The sequence below is a fragment of the Palaemon carinicauda genome, chromosome 5 (assembly GCF_036898095.1).
Source record: "Palaemon carinicauda isolate YSFRI2023 chromosome 5, ASM3689809v2, whole genome shotgun sequence".
Classification (NCBI taxonomy): Eukaryota; Metazoa; Arthropoda; class Malacostraca; order Decapoda; family Palaemonidae; genus Palaemon; species Palaemon carinicauda.
The window spans coordinates 134,651,461-134,671,784 of record NC_090729.1 but is presented as its reverse complement, the minus strand read 5'-3'; the positions used below and the strand labels follow the sequence as shown (position 1 = coordinate 134,671,784).

General features: G+C 40.1%; 1 protein-coding gene across 3 annotated transcripts in view; it reads right to left on the bottom strand.

The window, feature by feature from the left end:
• Positions 1-13,097, bottom strand: part of LOC137641491 (serine/threonine-protein kinase Nek2-like) — a 118,457-nt gene extending 105,360 nt beyond the window's left edge. Inside the window, exon 1 of one of the 3 annotated variants that reach the window (XM_068374111.1) lies at positions 12,959-13,097. The gene's annotated coding sequence lies outside the window, so the exon portion shown is untranslated. Of the gene's footprint in view, positions 1-12,448; positions 12,834-12,942 lie in introns of those variants that run through there. The other 2 variants (XM_068374113.1, XM_068374112.1) reach the window with 2 other exon arrangements.
• Positions 13,098-20,324: the final 7,227 nt, after the last annotated feature.

Here is a 20,324-nt window from a genome sequence, read left to right as displayed (position 1 = left end):
TTCCTCTCCTGTGGCATACCATACGCCCGCCTTAGAAGTGAGCTTAGTAGGTGGGAACATAAAGGAAGTCTTCCCTAGTTGCTGTTTGGACTGCAACCACTCCCCTAATATTCTTAAAGCTCTCTTAGAGGACCTAGCAAAGACGAGCTTAGTATAAGTTGACTTAACAGGTTGCATGCCCAGCGAAAACTCAGATGGAGGAGAGCGGGGGGTAGCAGAAACAAAATGGTCCGGGTATACCTCTCTGAAAAGAGCCAGGACCTTACGAAAGTCAATGGGTAGAGGAGAAGACTTGGGTTCTTCCACGTCTGATGAGGGATCCAGGTGCGCAGCTTCCTCCTCAGAAACCTCATCACCAGAGTGTAGCGAAGTGAGAGGTAAAGTAACAGCGGTATGCTGAACAGCAGAATCTGAACAAGCGGGTGCATAAACACTTGTGGTTTCATCCTCAAGTCTCTGTTGCTGAGTTAAAACCTGAGGTTCAGGCTGCAAAGACTGGTCAGGAAGAGTAGAGGAAGGTAGGCGCATGGGTTGAGGTGGCTGACTCCTAGCATGAGTTTCTTGTCTCAAGAGTTGCGCTTGCTGTAAGGGTTGCGGATGCGCAGTAGCAGGTTCCTGAGGAACGAGTTGAGGTTCCTGAGGTGTGAGCTGCGAGAGTTGAGGTAGCGGCTGCGCAGAACGCAGTTCCTGTCTCGCGAGTTGAGGTTCCTGAGGTGCTAGCCTAAGGAGTTGAGGCTCTCGCCTTGAGGAGGGTTGAGGTCGCTGCAGTGAGTGCTGAGGTGGCTGGCTCATGGATGGAAGAGGTTGTCGTACCTCAAGAGGTTGTTGCCTCGCTGGTTTAACCGCAAGAGGAAGCGGAGGAAGTAAGGCATAAGACTCCTGCTCCCATTGCTGAGGTTGCCTTAAGGAAGGCGGAGGTTGTTGCACACCGCTGGTAACTGGCAACTCAGAACGCGGTAAGGTAGCCTGAGGAACCTCAACTTCGTACGCCTGGCAGACTAGACTGCGGTGAGGCGGAGCGCTCGCAGGAGGAGGTGTAACCTTCTCAGCCTGAAACTCACGCATTAAGACCGCAAGCTGTGACTGCATGGACTGCAGCAAAGTCATCTTGGGGTCAACAGACGCTAAGGTCTGCTGAGGCAAAGCCTTAACAGAAGATGAGGTCTGTTGCGGCATCACCTTACCTCTCTTAGGAGGTGTGCAGTCACCTGATGACTGCGGAGAGTCAGAGCTAATCCAATGACTGCAACCAGGTTGTAGAGCTCTTGAGGTCTGGACTTTGCGTTTGAGAGGTCTTGAGACCTGAGTCCAGCGTTTCCTCCCCGACATTTCTTCTGCAGACGAGTAAAAGACGGGCTCAATCGTCTGCGGGTGGGAGTGACGGTCTCTGTAAGACACGCCCGCAACCACCGAGGATACTTCTGTGCGCTGATCAAGGCCTGCCGAACCCTTTTGCCCTTCGACATTGCTTCTCCCCTGGGCTTGGGAGCTTGCAAGAGGTCCCGGACTGGGAGGACGACTGGCACGCACAGAAGTACCCTCACGCACAACACTGACACTGACACTAGCACTTGGCACCGCACTGACACTAGCACTTGGCACAGCACTGGCACTATCACCTCCCACTGCACTTTTGACCTTAAGTTCTTTGACTTCTGCCATAAGAGACTTATGGTCACTAACCACCGATTCCACTTTGTCACCTAAAGCCTGAATGGCACGCAAAACATCGGACATATCAGGTTGAGCACAAATAGTAGGTTCGGGGGTAGCCACTACAGGGGGAGGAAAAGGTTGAGGATCATGAGGTGAGGAAAAAAGCGAAGAGCGAGAAGAACTCCTCCTAACTCTCTCTCTCTCTAACTTGGTTGAATATTTAAGGAAACGAACAAATTCAAGTTCCGAAAGTCCGGCGCATTCCTCACATCGATCTTCCAACTGACAGGGTCTTTCCCTACAGTCAGAACAAGCGGTGTGAGGATCAACCGAGGCCTTCGGAATACGCCTATTACAAGACCTACATCGTTTATGGGGTGGGGCTTGTGAAAGGTCAGACATCTTGAATCAAAGAGTTAGTCAAGGGGGATTCCAAATCAAGCAAAAAGATCGTTAACCATTAATCAAACCAAATAAAAGCTATCTAAGCTAAATAGAAAAGTTTCCAGTATAGCGAAAGCTGAAATCTTAGAGAAATACTTCACCAAAAACCGTGAACAATACAGTGAACCCTCGTTTATCGCGGTAGATAGGTTCCAGACGCGGGCGCGATAGGTGAAAATCCGCGAAGTAGTGACAGCATATTTACCTATTTATTTAACATGTATATTCGGACTTTTAAAACCTTCCCTTGTACGTAGTACTGTTAACAAACCACCCTTTACACCCTGTAATGTACAGAACACTTAATGCATGTACTACAGCACCCTAAACTAAAACAGGCACAAATATTAAAGGCGATTTTATATCATGTGTTTCCTAAACACCTAAAAAGCACGATAAAAAATGGCAACCAATGTTTTGTTTACGTTCATCTCTGATCATAATGAAGAAACAAACTCATTTAGTGTACACATATATGTACGTATGGTTAGTTTTTGCATCGATTATATTGATTATACAGTACTGTATGTTGATTTTTTTATTACCAATGTTTTAGTTTACGTATTTTTCTTAGGACTTCCAAATGAAATCTTTTTCTTTATGACGCCGCCTGAAACGACGGCGTGTACGCTCAGTAAACAACCACGCTCAGAACAAACAAGGCATTTAACACGCATGATGATAGTGATAAATAATGATACAGTACATACAGTATTTACAGTACAGTGAACCCTCGTTTATCGCGGTAGATAGGTTCCAGACGCGGGCGCGATAGGTGAAAATCCGCGAAGTAGTGACAGCATATTTACCTATTTATTTAACATGTATATTCGGACTTTTAAAACCTTCCCTTGTACGTAGTACTGTTAACAAACCACCCTTTACACCCTGTAATGTACAGAACACTTAATGCATGTACTACAGCACCCTAAACTAAAACAGGCACAAATATTAAAGGCGATTTTATATCATGTGTTTCCTAAACACCTAAAAAGCACGATAAAAAATGGCAACCAATGTTTTGTTTACGTTCATCTCTGATCATAATGAAGAAACAAACTCATTTAGTGTACACATATATGTACGTATGGTTAGTTTTTGCATCGATTATATTGATTATACAGTACTGTATGTTGATTTTTTTATTACCAATGTTTTAGTTTACGTATTTTTCTTAGGACTTCCAAATGAAATCTTTTTCTTTATGACGCCGCCTGAAACGACGGCGTGTACGCTCAGTAAACAACCACGCTCAGAACAAACAAGGCATTTAACACGCATGATGATAGTGATAAATAATGATACAGTACATACAGTATTTACAGTACAGTGAACCCTCGTTTATCGCGGTAGATAGGTTCCAGACGCGGGCGCGATAGGTGAAAATCCGCGAAGTAGTGACAGCATATTTACCTATTTATTTAACATGTATATTCGGACTTTTAAAACCTTCCCTTGTACGTAGTACTGTTAACAAACCACCCTTTACACCCTGTAATGTACAGAACACTTAATGCATGTACTACAGCACCCTAAACTAAAACAGGCACAAATATTAAAGGCGATTTTATATCATGTGTTTCCTAAACACCTAAAAAGCACGATAAAAAATGGCAACCAATGTTTTGTTTACGTTCATCTCTGATCATAATGAAGAAACAAACTCATTTAGTGTACACATATATGTACGTATGGTTAGTTTTTGCATCGATTATATTGATTATACAGTACTGTATGTTGATTTTTTTATTACCAATGTTTTAGTTTACGTATTTTTCTTAGGACTTCCAAATGAAATCTTTTTCTTTATGACGCCGCCTGAAACGACGGCGTGTACGCTCAGTAAACAACCACGCTCAGAACAAACAAGGCATTTAACACGCATGATGATAGTGATAAATAATGATACAGTACATACAGTATTTACAGTACAAAGCATTTACAAAATATGTTACCTTACAAATATAAATTATACAGTACTTGTACGTAGCAAAGCAGGAAAACAATTTGAGAGAGAGAGAGAGAGAGAGAGAGAGAGAGAGAGAGAGAGAGAGAGAGAGAGAGAGAGAGAGAGAGAGAGAGAGAGAGAGAGAGAGAGATTGTTTTACTGTACGTACGTAAATGTAAATTTTAAACAAAAAAAATATGATAGGTTACAACATGTAGACTTTTAAAACCTTCCCTTTAACTTAATGCATACAGTACGTACAGTACTAAACTATAAAACAGGTTAAAGTAAAAAATAAAGATTGTTACTGTACTCACCACGAAAGAAGTTCCAGAAAAACTTGAATGACGATGGCGATGAATTTGCTGCACAGTAGAAATGATGATGATGAAGCTGATGATGTGTTCTACTGTGCAGTCAATGATAGTATTTTACGTCTCTTCAGACGGAGGTGTCTTTTCCTGGGACACCTCTTCAACTTCTTCAATTTCTTCCGAAGGCGTACTAGCAGGAGGAACTGGCTCTTTTTTGCGAGGCTGAAAAAACATTGTGATCGGAAGTTGTTGCCGCTGCTTCTTTTTTCGATCCAAGAGCATCCTGTAGGGAGTCGTGATGTCATCGACCTTGTTGCAGAATTGCATCGCGCGAACCATATCCTCGTCCCACTCTTGCAACATTTCTTTCGCCTCCTTCATATGGTTGCAGAACTTGGCGAGCCGTTCTAATGTTAAGCCCGTTTCTTCTACATTTTCTTGGGTCTCTTCCTGGGTACCCTCACTCTCTTCCTCACTTGCCGATTTCGTCAGGTCTTCGAGATCTGCGTCAGTTAGGGGCTGGGAATGGCAGTCCAACAACTCGTCGACGTCTTCAGTCGTCATGTCGCCAAACCCGTCACCCCCAATTATGGCAGCCAACTGCACAGATTTCCGTATTGCAGAGTGTTGGATTTCCGACGGAGTAAATCCCTTGTCGTCGTAAACAATATCGGGCCACAGCTTCTTCCAGCTCGCATTTACAGTTGCAGGTTTCATCTCTTGAAGTGCCTTTTGAATATTCTGCAGGCACGTGGCTATGGTGTACTGCCGCCAGTACGCCTTCAAGTTGAAGTCTTCATCCTCGTCATCTTGGGCAGCATCCACACACGCAACGAGGTCCGCCAAGGTATTCTTCGTGTAGAGGGCCTTGAACGCCCTGATAACCCCCTGGTCCATTGGTTGAATCAATGACGTGGTGTTGGGTGGCAGGAACTCAACCTGAACGCCCTCACGCGACAGGTCAGTTGCGTGTCCACCAGCGTTATCCATAAGGAGAAGGATCTTGAATGGCAAGCCCTTCTCTAAGAGATATTCATGGACTTGCGGGATGAAACACTGGTGGAACCAGTTGGAGGTCAGCATCTTCGTAATCCATGCCTTTTGATTATGCATCCAGTACACGGGAAGGAGATTCTTATTTTTGTTTTTCAAAGCGCGAGGATTTTTCGACTTATAAATAAGCCCCGGCTTTAACAAAAATCCAGCAGCATTGCCACACATCACGAGGGTAACGCGATCCTTGAATGCCTTAAAGCCAGAGGCTTTGGCTTCCTCTTTGAACAGGAAAGTTCGCGACGGCATTCTCTTCCAAAACAAGCCGGTTTCATCCATATTAAACACTTGTTCCGGCTTGTATCCACCTTCAGCGATAATGTTCTTGAAAGTCTGGTTCACGTAAGTTTCAGCAGCGGCAGTGTCAGCGGAAGCAGACTCCCCATGCAGGGAAACGCTTTTCAGGGCGAAGCGTTTCTGAAACTTCGCGAACCATCCTTTGCTGGCGGAAAAACGTTGTTTCTGACGCTGGGAATCAGTGGAGGTCCCTGGTTGAGGATCATCTACATCATCATCTTCTTCAGCATGGTCGCCATCGTCGTCATGAGGTTCCTTTGCCGCAAAATTCTCATACAAGCTCAAAGCCTTTGTTCGGATGGTGTTCGTATCCAACGCTATGTTCTTCTTCCGACAGTCGGCAATCCACACAGCTAAAGCACCTTCCATGCGTACGATCGTTTTATTACGCGTTGTAACGACTCGCTTCGCTGATCTGCTAAAGGTGATTGCAGCAGTCTTTCTAATGTTCGCCTCGTCCTTCCTGATGTAGCGAACGGTGGATTCGTTGATGCCAAAATGGCGGCCGGCGGCCGCGTAACTTCTACCATCTTTTAACATGTCGAGAAGCGTAACCTTCTCAGCTATCGTCATCATTCTTCGGTGGCGTTTAGGCTCACTACCAGCCTTACTAGAAGCAGAACGCTTGGGAGCCATTGTAACAGAAAGTTCAACAAAAAGTTCAACTTAAAACAGTCGCACACAGCACAGATTCAACTTCACAAACTTAAGAACGTCTACTCAGCAATACGCGGAAAGAGAAAGTGAACGATGCAGTCCCGCGAGAACTCTGATGCTGCGGGTTGGAGATGCGGGCCAAACACCAATCACAGGCTAGATAACAAAACTTGAGTTTTGATTCGTCATCTATCAGCGCTTGAACCAATCACAACCCGTCTTATACAGTACTATGGTGCGTTGATTACTCATAGAAGATGTCCCGCGCACACTGAACGTACGTAGATTAAGTACAATACCGTAATAATAATAAATAATGATAATAATACTGTACAGTAATAATAATAATAATAATGATTAATAATAATAACAATAATAATTTTATTAACAACAACAACAATAATAATAATAATAACAATAATAATAAAAATTTACGTACGTACGCTATTTTACGCCTCTCTCTCTCTCTCTCTCTCTCTCTTTCTCTCTCTCTCTCTCGTACGCTTACAGTACTTATTCGAAATGTGATTTTTGCAACAAAGAATATTATTGGATGCAGTACTGTACTACGTACGTATACATACAAAAGATTCATGGAAAAGAAGCACATCCATTACAGTACACACCATTCTAATATGGTATGACTGCATCTGATTTGCGTTTCATGTTCGATTTAATTTTACTACGTACTGAATTATCGTATGATCACATTCTCTTTTCGTGTTTTATTTCTTTCTGTGCTGAATTATATATCATATGTAATGCAATGAACAATCAGTAAGAGCAGATATTACTATAATTACAGTATTAATGGAATTACAGGTAACAAAATATCGTATTTGGTTATCTTCAGATTTCGCGGTATTTTCGAATTTTCCGGAAAATCCGCGATATGTATATATATATGGGTTATGGGAAAACCCCGCGAAGTGGTGAATCCGCGATTGTCGAACCGCGAAGTAGCGAGGGTTCACTGTACAAAGCATTTACAAAATATGTTACCTTACAAATATAAATTATACAGTACTTGTACGTAGCAAAGCAGGAAAACAATTTGAGAGAGAGAGAGAGAGAGAGAGAGAGAGAGAGAGAGAGAGAGAGAGAGAGAGAGAGAGAGAGAGAGAGATTGTTTTACGTACGTAAATGTAAATTTTAAACAAAAAAAATATGATAGGTTACAACATGTAGACTTTTAAAACCTTCCCTTTAACTTAATGCATACAGTACGTACAGTACTAAACTATAAAACAGGTTAAAGTAAAAAATAAAGATTGTTACTGTACTCACCACGAAAGAAGTTCCAGAAAAACTTGAATGACGATGGCGATGAATTTGCTGCACAGTAGAAATGATGATGATGAAGCTGATGATGTGTTCTACTGTGCAGTCAATGATAGTATTTTACGTCTCTTCAGACGGAGGTGTCTTTTCCTGGGACACCTCTTCAACTTCTTCAATTTCTTCCGAAGGCGTACTAGCAGGAGGAACTGGCTCTTTTTTGCGAGGCTGAAAAAACATTGTGATCGGAAGTTGTTGCCGCTGCTTCTTTTTTCGATCCAAGAGCATCCTGTAGGGAGTCGTGATGTCATCGACCTTGTTGCAGAATTGCATCGCGCGAACCATATCCTCGTCCCACTCTTGCAACATTTCTTTCGCCTCCTTCATATGGTTGCAGAACTTGGCGAGCCGTTCTAATGTTAAGCCCGTTTCTTCTACATTTTCTTGGGTCTCTTCCTGGGTACCCTCACTCTCTTCCTCACTTGCCGATTTCGTCAGGTCTTCGAGATCTGCGTCAGTTAGGGGCTGGGAATGGCAGTCCAACAACTCGTCGACGTCTTCAGTCGTCATGTCGCCAAACCCGTCACCCCCAATTATGGCAGCCAACTGCACAGATTTCCGTATTGCAGAGTGTTGGATTTCCGACGGAGTAAATCCCTTGTCGTCGTAAACAATATCGGGCCACTGCTTCTTCCAGCTCGCATTTACGGTTGCAGGTTTCATCTCTTGAAGTGCCTTTTGAATATTCTGCAGGCACGTGACTATGGTGTACTGCCGCCAGTACGCCTTCAAGTTGAAGTCTTCATCCTCGTCATCTTGGGCAGCATCCACACACGCAACGAGGTCCGCCAAGGTATTCTTCGTGTAGAGGGCCTTGAACGCCCTGATAACCCCCTGGTCCATTGGTTGAATTAATGACGTGGTGTTGGGTGGCAGGAACTCGACCTGAACGCCCTCACGCGACAGGTCAGTTGCGTGTCCACCAGCGTTATCCATAAGGAGAAGGATCTTGAATGGCAAGCCCTTCTCTAAGAGATATTCATGGACTTGCGGGATGAAACACTGGTGGAACCAGTTGGAGGTCAGCATCTTCGTAATCCATGCCTTTTGATTATGCATCCAGTACACGGGAAGGAGATTCTTATTTTTGTTTTTCAAAGCGCGAGGATTTTTCGACTTATAAATAAGCCCCGGCTTTAACAAAAATCCAGCAGCATTGCCACACATCACGAGGGTAACGCGATCCTTGAATGCCTTAAAGCCAGAGGCTTTGGCTTCCTCTTTGAACAGGAAAGTTCGCGACGGCATTCTCTTCCAAAACAAGCCGGTTTCATCCATATTAAACACTTGTTCCGGCTTGTATCCACCTTCAGCGATAATGTTCTTGAAAGTCTGGTTCACGTAAGTTTCAGCAGCGGCAGTGTCAGCGGAAGCAGACTCCCCATGCAGGGAAACGCTTTTCAGGGCGAAGCGTTTCTGAAACTTCGCGAACCATCCTTTGCTGGCGGAAAAACGTTGTTTCTGACGCTGGGAATCAGTGGAGGTCCCTGGTTGAGGATCATCTACATCATCATCTTCTTCAGCATGGTCGCCATCGTCGTCATGAGGTTCCTTTGCCGCAAAATTCTCATACAAGCTCAAAGCCTTTGTTCGGATGGTGTTCGTATCCAACGCTATGTTCTTCTTCCGACAGTCGGCAATCCACACAGCTAAAGCACCTTCCATGCGTACGATCGTTTTATTACGCGTTGTAACGACTCGCTTCGCTGATCTGCTAAAGGTGATTGCAGCAGTCTTTCTAATGTTCGCCTCGTCCTTCCTGATGTAGCGAACGGTGGATTCGTTGATGCCAAAATGGCGGCCGGCGGCCGCGTAACTTCTACCATCTTTTAACATGTCGAGAAGCGTAACCTTCTCAGCTATCGTCATCATTCTTCGGTGGCGTTTAGGCTCACTACCAGCCTTACTAGAAGCAGAACGCTTGGGAGCCATTGTAACAGAAAGTTCAACAAAAAGTTCAACTTAAAACAGTCGCACACAGCACAGATTCAACTTCACAAACTTAAGAACGTCTACTCAGCAATACGCGGAAAGAGAAAGTGAACGATGCAGTCCCGCGAGAACTCTGATGCTGCGGGTTGGAGATGCGGGCCAAACACCAATCACAGGCTAGATAACAAAACTTGAGTTTTGATTCGTCATCTATCAGCGCTTGAACCAATCACAACCCGTCTTATACAGTACTATGGTGCGTTGGTTACTCATAGAAGATGTCCCGCGCACACTGAACGTACGTAGATTAAGTACAATACCGTAATAATAATAAATAATGATAATAATACTGTACAGTAATAATAATAATAATAATGATTAATAATAATAACAATAATAATTTTATTAACAACAACAACAATAATAATAATAATAACAATAATAATAAAAATTTACGTACGTACGCTATTTTACGCCTCTCTCTCTCTCTCTCTCTCTCTCTCTCTCTCTCTCTCGTACGCTTACAGTACTTATTCGAAATGTGATTTTTGCAACAAAGAATATTATTGGATGCAGTACTGTACTACGTACGTATACATACAAAAGATTCATGGAAAAGAAGCACATCCATTACAGTACACACCATTCTAATATGGTATGACTGCATCTGATTTGCGTTTCATGTTCGATTTAATTTTACTACGTACTGAATTATCGTATGATCACATTCTCTTTTCGTGTTTTATTTCTTTCTGTGCTGAATTATATATCATATGTAATGCAATGAACAATCAGTAAGAGCAGATATTACTATAATTACAGTATTAATGGAATTACAGGTAACAAAATATCGTATTTGGTTATCTTCAGATTTCGCGGTATTTTCGAATTTTCCGGAAAATCCGCGATATGTATATATATATGGGTTATGGGAAAACCCCGCGAAGTGGTGAATCCGCGATTGTCGAACCGCGAAGTAGCGAGGGTTCACTGTACTCCAAAATCATAAGCGTATCCCAGAACGTCTTGCCGGAAGCACGACAGAGGAAAAAGTGAGGTGGTGTCAACAAGAAGTACTGCAGTACCTGGCCACAGGTGGCGCTGGTGAGTACACCCCCTTCTAGTATAGTGATAGCTGGCGTATCCCTCCCGTAGAATTCTGTCGGGCAACGGAGTTGACAGCTACATGATTATCGGGTAAGTTTAATATTGAAAATGTTCTGTACACCGTACATACGACTATAAACTGTTGTAGAAAACAAATTAAAACTATTAGACAGTATTTACTGTGTTAATCATCAGCTCGGGCACCTGCCTGTGGCAAGTGGCAGTGACTTTTTAGGTTAAAAGCTAGCCCACCCTAGTTTAACATTTTTTGCTTATCGCGGCTGTGTCTGTAACCTAACTATCGCAAATAACGAGGCTTGACTGTAGCTCACGAAAAGAGTAAAATACGAACAAAGGCTTAACAGGGAACAAGGCTTGGGAAGGGACTGATCTTGAAGCGATAAGGAACGAGGGAGAGGAAATATTAACCCCCTTTGTGGAAACTTTCTCTACACATGGGTACGTGATTGGTTAATGGAAACAGAACGGAACCTACGAAGTAAACTTGAATGAACTTGCATGGGAAACTTGTTCAGAGCAAGTATTTATGTGAAAACTGGGTGTGATAAGGTAATTACAACAGGTATGAGGGAAAAAATAGTAAGTTAAAATGAGGTGAATAATAAATATTTAATGTTGTAATAAGGGAGAAAACGGTTGAAAGGGGTACGGAAACCAATGAAGAGGATAATAAATATTTAATGGTGATAAGTTGAAATGTTGTAATAAGGGAGAAAACAGTTGAAAGGGGTATGGAAACAAAAAGAAATATACAATTGGGTATTGCATCAATGAATAAATAACCTTATTAGAGGGGTCATGACTGGTAGTATACAGTACTTGAATAAGTAGGCTATGGTAAAAAATAGTATGTTCACATGGGTATTGCATAAACATCGGTACAAGAAGAATGGTTAGGATAAAACGCAATATGTCCATGTGGGTATTGCATAAAAGAAGGGGTACATGTGGTATTAGAGGGGCAGATCAAGAAGGATACTTGAATATCGTGGGTAATAATGAGGAGGGTATTAGGTCAAGTAGAATATTTAAATGTTGCGGGTAAAAATAGTTGAATGACGTGAGGAAAAATGGGTAGGGGTTGTAAGGGCACAAGTAGTCTTATTGGTAAAAATAAAGGGGCATACGAACGAACGGGAACGAAAAAAACCGACCAGTAGAACGTCACCAAATAAATGAAAAATGTACCGTTGGTATAGGCTAGATCATCGATAATCTGTGCAGTTTTCCATGATTATATTATATGCCCAAGAACAATGCATAGAGATGAAAAGGTTTGTTTTACCATTATATACCGTTTCCCCAGTATGTTTACCCCAACCAAAAACCCCGAGTTCCCTCTGGGGTCCCTCATTATTGGTGTACACACACACAAACACATATATATATATATATATATATATATATATATATATATATATATATATATATATATATATATATATATATATATATGTATATATATATAAATATATATATATATATATATATATATATATATATATATATATATATATCACATTAAGTATCTATTTGTGACAAAAATGTGTCCTTTTCAAAGTAAACGAGCATTTTTTTAAGAGGGAAAAATTTGATTTTACTATGAAATGTTTCCCGACCGGAACTGCAATAATACCTCAAATACATTCATATCACATGTAAATACCACACATACACCTACCTTATCTAAACTTAAACCAGTTTGAAAATAGGAGGCAATGATCTGGACTTTAGCTAAGTATGCTACTTTCAAAGCTAGTGAAGGTTTCAAGACAATCTATATAAGGTCAGCCTTGCCTCTTTGGGATACAGTAGTCACCCTAGCCTGGTCTACTAAACCAGGTTAGCTAGTTTCAATTATGTAATGTAGAAATTTCCGAAATTTGTCTAAGCAATATCACTATCGTAAATTTTGAAAATAAAGTATAAAGATTAGCCACAAGGTAAGATAGTTCCTCGTCGCCCATTTAAAAACACTATAATTGTGGGAAAACCACTATTAATAGTATACAACAAGGCGTAAGTGCAAACCGAAGAATTGTAAATTTAACCAAAACAAATATTTAAAATGGGAGGGTACAAACTCGCAACGCTAAATTACGATAAGTGTACCGTAGCAAAAGATTTTCCATACTCATAAGAGTAAACAACGTTGAAATTATGACTCGACCTTACACTGATTTATAATTACCATTAACGACGACAAACTTTCAAATGGTGATGGCTAAATTGCTCTACATTTAGCTTGACTGACAACCGAAGTGTACTGCAGACCTTTAAACATGGCTTTAAAAGCCTCATTCACTTGATTGGTCGACGATTTGTTCGTATCTCCAATGTGATTGGTTCAAATCATTTGGCTTAGCTGGTGAAAAGTCGCATCCTTGTAACGGCTCCTCTTTATTCTTTCTTTAATATTTTTCTTAGTTATTGTAGCATGACAAATTAGACAGGTGTTAGGAGCTCAGAAATATATATATAAACAATTATTGCTGTGTATTAATCATTAATTTATACGATCTCAGATTCATAGCCTGAGGCATAAATTCTTGTGATTTTTCACTGCATAACCCCACGTAGATGGCTGATCAGCATATATATGAAAAAATGAACAATTGAAAAATCAAAATAGTAAGAGAATATAAATATTTAGGGAAGTTGTATTATAAAAAAGAGAGATCATAATATGAGCATTGATAAAAGGAAATAAAAGGTCGAACAAATGAAGCATGGACATTTAGTAAAAGGGGATGTGGCCCTGGAAATAAGAATTAAAATATATAAAACTGTTGTAATCTCAACTATCATAGTCAATGTAGAAACATAGGGAAGAATAAAGAAGAGAGAAATTAAGGAGTTGGAGGGCATACGGTATAGAAAATTAAAAGGGAAGATGACATTGTTCAACCATTGACAATACCATACTGGGACTGCTAGCTGAAATGGGGGTGTGGCCAATAGAAGATAGAACAGATATAAAAAATACGCGTTCTCCGTAACGTAGTAACTAAAAATGAAAGAGTCTGGGGAATAATTTATAAGAATATCAAATAAGAAACCCTAGTACAGGCTGCTGGATAGATAATGTGACAGAAATACATAAAAAGTGTGAAATAAAGGTGGAAGAGATTAAAATGTATAAGAAATGAAAATTTATCAAGGAAATAAAAGATAAGATAAGCAAAGAAATAGAAAGGAATGTTATAGTAAAGTGCGAGATGACAAAATGGAAATTCACGGAAAATAAGCGTAGAATGAAATATATGGAGGAATTTAGAGCAAAGCGGGGTTTACACGGTCGAACGGTTCGTCGACCCCGATTGTGGAACCTGCTTGCCAAACGGTTCAAAGAGGTGGAGTCAGTCACAAATGCTTAAGATTTGTGGATAATGAAGCCCCGTCCACAAACGTCAAGTGAGAATAGACTTTCTTCAAACCGTCGACTGACGTGTTCGACAACTAAATACCCCGTTCACACGTTCGAACATCACTTCAAACACTTGTTTGTCGGATCGCGTTCGACGAACCGTTCGACCGTGTAAACTAGCCTTAAGGGGTGCTATTATAATGGTGAAAACTAGACTCACCATGCTTGAACTGAAAATACTATTTCAAAAGATCAAAGGAACATTCTTTAAGCTGCAAGATATATGAGTCAGAGGCTGAAAAGATGGAGTATTTGTTTACTTGTAAATGGCTACGGGTAATAAGGACTTAGGAATCCAATATGAAAGGATATGGTTTTGTATATTATAAGGGTAATGGGAGGTACAGGGGGTATTTAAGACTAAGGAGGTGCTGCCAGGTAGGGTCACAGCTGGTAACGATACCGTGTCCTTGTAATGCATGTGCGAGAAACAATTCGCGTATCAACCTAAAACGACACATGCCATTGAATGTAGCATACGCTTATTTCGACTCTATTGTTATTAGTTATTTCATTCTCTTTTTATGACTTGGGTTAAAATTACAACCTTGGGTTGGTTGTAACTTTCAAACATAATTAGCCTATTTTGCCTCTAGAATAAGTAAGTAAGTAAGTAAGTGTTTTCCTAAAATGTTTTTGTAGTCCTCCTTGATTTCTTGAAGTAAACTCTTGTTCACATACATTTCTTTCTCTCATCAAACATCATTGCTATTTCATACACTATCCATTCAGTGTTTTTATCAAGCTCCCCTTCGCCTATTTTTCAACTCCCTGACTTTTGGCAGTTCTCTGAACATTTCATTTCCCGTGTTCTCTCCATTTTAACTTTCTTTACTATAATTAACGGATTCTGCTTTCATTTCTGCTCAGTTTTAAGCTCGAGAGAGAGAGAGAGAGAGAGAGAGAGAGAGAGAGAGAGAGAGAGAGAGAGAGAGAGAGAGAGAGAGAGAGAGAGAGAGAGAGAGAGAGAGTTGGGGAAGGGATGTGATTGTATGCTAGTCTGTATCAAACATGTTACAGTAGTAGGGTATTCAGTTGTAGGCTATATGTTTTCTTATGATACTTATCAGTTTTAATTTTGTTTACTGTATTCCAGATTTTGTTATTAGCATTCCTCAAATAAAATGATTGCTTGGGAAAATGTTCGATGATTACCAATGCTAACAATTAACCCAACATGCAGGCTGTAAATTGCCAAGTTCCAGAGTGTAATTAAATTACAGAAGATTTAGAGACTGTCATTGTAGCAGTTACTAAAGTTTCACCTTTACGCTCAGCTCTCCACTCATTATCATCATCTCCTCCTACGCATATTAATGCAAAGGGCTCCGGTTAGATTTCGCCAGCCGTCTCAATCTTGAGCTTTTAATTCAATACTTCTCCATTCACCATCTCCCACTTCACGCTTCATAGTCCTCAGCCCCGTAGGCCTAGGTCTTCCAACTCTTCTAGGTCCTTGTGGAGCCCAGTTGAACATTTGGTGAACTTATCTCTCTTGGGGAGTGTGAAGAGCATGCCCAAAACCATCATCATCTACCCCTTATCAAGATAGTATCCACATAAGGCACTCGAGTAATCTCTCTTTCAGTTTCATTTCTAATACTGTCCTACCATTTAACTCTTAATATTCTTCTGAGGGTCGGTGCTTACTATCAAACTCACGCCATACCCCGACCAATATATTTACGAGGTCGAGAAGGTGAAACGACCAACAATCATCTCCTCTGGAACAAGCTTGGAATAGTTATGCTTCACAACAAGATGGTCAGAATACGTGTAGACATCAGGCATCAGCGGGAATGACAGAATAATGTAACTCTTAGAATTTCTAACGAAGAGTTGCGAAAAATACTTCATCGGGTCAGCAATTGATAGCCTCACAAATGATGAGGGAATTGTTCTAGCAGCCATTCAAAAACTCATTGTTATACCTCAGAAAATTATGGTCGCTCGAGTATCTTTACATGATGTGCATCAAGACAGATTTACGGACTGCCCTAGTGCAAGACCCCGTGTCTTGCTATAAGCAATGCGTTCTTAAACAAACGAACGAACAATACAGAGATGACCAAATAAAAGCGATCTCTGCGTAACACAGCTGTCAAACTGATGTGTGTAAATTCACTGTCATAAGCCCATACTACACTAAATCAGTTGACTAAACTGACCAGATATTCGTTAAATGTTGTCGGTGACAAAAGATCGAGACACGTAACTCGAAGAACTGCTGATATACATTGAAAGTAAAGAAGCTGGTTAATGTTCCATTTCTCATCTCAGGGGCATGTAGTCATAGTGCTGAAGTTGCACGCAGTACCACATACAAAAAGCAACAGGCTATCTCTGTGGAAAAGAGGGGAGATAAGTGCACACTTTGTGAAAAAAAAACAATGTCTTGCATGTGATGGATGTAATTGACACTTGCGTAGGAAGTCTATGCCTATGGGCAGGCCTGTATTTTATGCACCTAGAGGTGTGTACGTCTTATAACTGCTGCTGGATGATTTGCATGGCCTTGTAATTATTGCATCTATTGAAACCGGGAAAACAGGAAGTAATATAATTCGTGAGGGATGCTTGACCTAAATGTCTAAGGACTATGAAATTGCTCTACCATTGGATAAGCTGAATTTTGTAGATAGGTTGGCCAGGGCACCAGCCATCCAATGAGATACTACCGCTAGAGATTTATGAGGTCCTTTGACTGGCCAGACAGTACTGCATTCGATCCTTCTCTGGTTACGGTTCACTTTCCCATTGTCTACGCATACACCAAAAAGTTCGGCATATCCTTTACAGATTCTCCTCTGTCCCCATACACCTGACAACACTGAGATTACCAAACAATTCTTCTTCACCCGAGGAGTTAACTACTGTAATGTAATTGTTCAGTGGCTACTTTCCTCTTGGTAGGTGTAGAAGAGACTCTTTAGCTGTGGTAAGCAACTCTTCTAAGAGAAGGACACCCAGAATCAAACCATTGTTCTCTATTCTTGGGGAGTGCCATATCATCTGTATCATGGTCTTCATCTGTCTGGGGTTAGAGTTCTCTTGCTTGAGGGTACACTCGGACAGTATATATAAGAAATATTCTAATATTTTTGCTGTTCTCAAAATTTTTAAATTTTACTTGTTTCCTTTCCACACTGGGCTATTTTCCCTGTTGGGGAACCTGGGCTCATGACATCCTGCTTTTCCAACAAGGGTTGTAATTTAGCACGTAATAATAATAATAATAATAATAATAATAATAATAATAATAATAATAATAATAATAATAATAATAATAATAATAATAATAATAATAATAATAATAATAATAATAATAATAATAATAATAATAATAATAATTCCTAATTGGACATGGAAGAAGATACAACAAAAAAGGTAATGGAGGAGGAGGCTCATCATGCCGATCATTAGGAGGAAAAGTAGGAGACTGAGATTGACAATAATGATGCGGACACAGAGAAGGAGAGACGGGAGAAGGAGGAAAGTATTGAAGAGGATTAGGAGGATGATGATGATGGAGATGAGCGGAAGAATGAAGAGAGGGAGGAGGAGTTGGATGATGATGATGTCCAGGAGGAGAAGGAGGTTTTAGTTAACTGAGTGCAACTTAATAAAGGAGATCTGGATATGCTGGATGCTAAAATAATGGATAAGGAGGCTATATGATCAGCCCCCCCCCCCCTTTTCTCTCTCTCTCTCTCTCTCTCTCTCTCTCTCTCTCTCTCTCTCTCTCTCTCTCTCTCTCTCTATAATTAACGTCACCCTTGAAACATATTATCATGCACTTATTGGAATGTATCCGAAAGGAAGTTAGGAAAATCTGGATGAATAATTCTTATATCCAAATTCTTTTTTTTTTTTCTTTTTACATTATATAATGTTATTTATTATTTTATGTGTGCCTTTGTGAGATGACTGGCCCTAATGCATTTTAATAACTTTAAAGGGACAATTAGTGAGATTCTAGTCATTAAGCATTGCTCATTTCATAGCACATACCAATAAGACATACTCTTGGAAAAGGCTCATGTGTTTGTTTAAATATTACTGATTGCACCAGAGTATTTTAATGTTAAAAGAACCAGGTTCACCTGTGTTGGTGAGGCTGGTACGGGCTGACTACTCACGGGCGCGATCCCACTACTGGTCGACATGGGTGCTTTTGGCTGTTGGGTTTCCCCCCTGGCCCGGTTCACACCTCCTTAGGCAACCTGGACGCCCCTGGCTCCCCAAGGGCGGCCATATTGATGCCGAGCTTAGTGCGGACGCCCACTCAACATAGACAGTTCCGTAACAGTGATCCCCACCTCAAGCCATCCACTGGTCCAAGCCACCGAGTCGCCGGTCTACAGGGCGACGCCACTCGCCCCAGCTGTCAAATTACTTCCAAAGATTCAACCTTATCATTCAGACTTCTCTTAAGCATTCATCTAAGACTCAGTCCATCCTGATTCACAGGAGAGGAAGGTTCCCTGATTCGTTTCCCTGTGTATCATCAGGAATGCAATACTATTTATAAGGTTACATAATTATTATTATTATTATTATTATTATTATTATTATTATTATTATTATTATTATTATTATTATTATTATTACTAGTCAAGCTACAACCCAAGTTGGAAAAGTAAGACGCTATAAGCCCAAGAGCTCCAACGTGGAAAAATAGCCCAGTGAAGATAGGAAATAAGGAAATAAATAAACGGTGAGAATAAGTAACAATAGATTACTTTAAAATAGTAACATCAAAATAAATATGTCATAAATAAACTATAAAAAGACTTATGTCTGCCTGTTCATCATAAAAACATTTGGTGCAAGTTTGAACTTTTGAAGTTTTACTGATCATTCCACAACCTGTCCAGAATGATCTAATTGTAAAGGATGGTCAGAATTATGAAAAATCTTATGCAACATGCATAATGAACTAATTGAACGACAGTGCCAGAGATTAATATCTAGAGCAGGAATAAAAAATTTAATAGAACGTAAGTTCCTCTCCAACATATTAAGATGAGAATCAGCAGCTGAAGAACAGACAGAAGACCAATACTCGAAACAAGGTAGAATGGAAGAATTAAAATACTTCCCCATAATAGATTGATTACTGAAAATCTTAAAAGACTTTCTCAATAAGCCAATTTTTTGTGCAATGTAAGAAGACACAGACCTAGTGTGTTTCTCAAAAGTAAATTTGCTGTTGAGAAGCACACCTAAAGTTTTAAAGGAGCCATTCAAAGTTAAAGAAAAATGATCAATACTGAGATCCGGATGTTGAGGAGCCACTGTCCTTGACCTACTAACAATCATACTTTAAGGTTTGTTAGGATTCAACTTCATATTCCATTATTTGCACAATGCACTAATTTTAGCCAAATCTCTATTCAGGGATTTAGCAACCTCAGATCTACATTCAGGAGATGGAATTGATGCAAAGAGAGTAGCATCATCTGCATAAGCAACAAGCTTGTTTTCTAGCCAAACCACATGTCATGTGTATGAAGTATGAAAAGTAATGGACCAAAAACATTACCCTGTGGAACTTCCCAGTGTGCTAATAGCATAAAGATAATGTGCAGTCTACAATCGTTCCATAGAGGATTGAATTTCATGAAAAAACTGAATCATTTGACAAGATTCCATATGTGAATTTACATGTAACTGAAACATTTTCTGTCTGGTCAATGAACTTTTAGGATAGTGTAATGGATAATCAATCAAACGAATTCTGTATTTTTCCTATTTGATTAAAAGAGTCATTGATTTTTCTAATTGTTTATATTTCACCATCCATCGAATTATTATGTGCTCATTTTATACTAAACTTTAGAAATTTTATGCATTCAGAAAACATACCAAGCGTTTTATAAAAAAAAAAGGGGTCATAAAAAAAGATCTTGGAAGAGAGCCTGAATTTTAGTATAGAAGTCCTCTGTGTATCACTCAAAAAATTTATATATATATATATATATATGTGTGTGTGTGTGTGTGTGTGTGTGTGTGTTTGTGTATGTATATATATATATATATATATACATCAACACAAATGTATATATATGTATATATATATATATATATATATATATATATATATATATATATATACATATATATACAT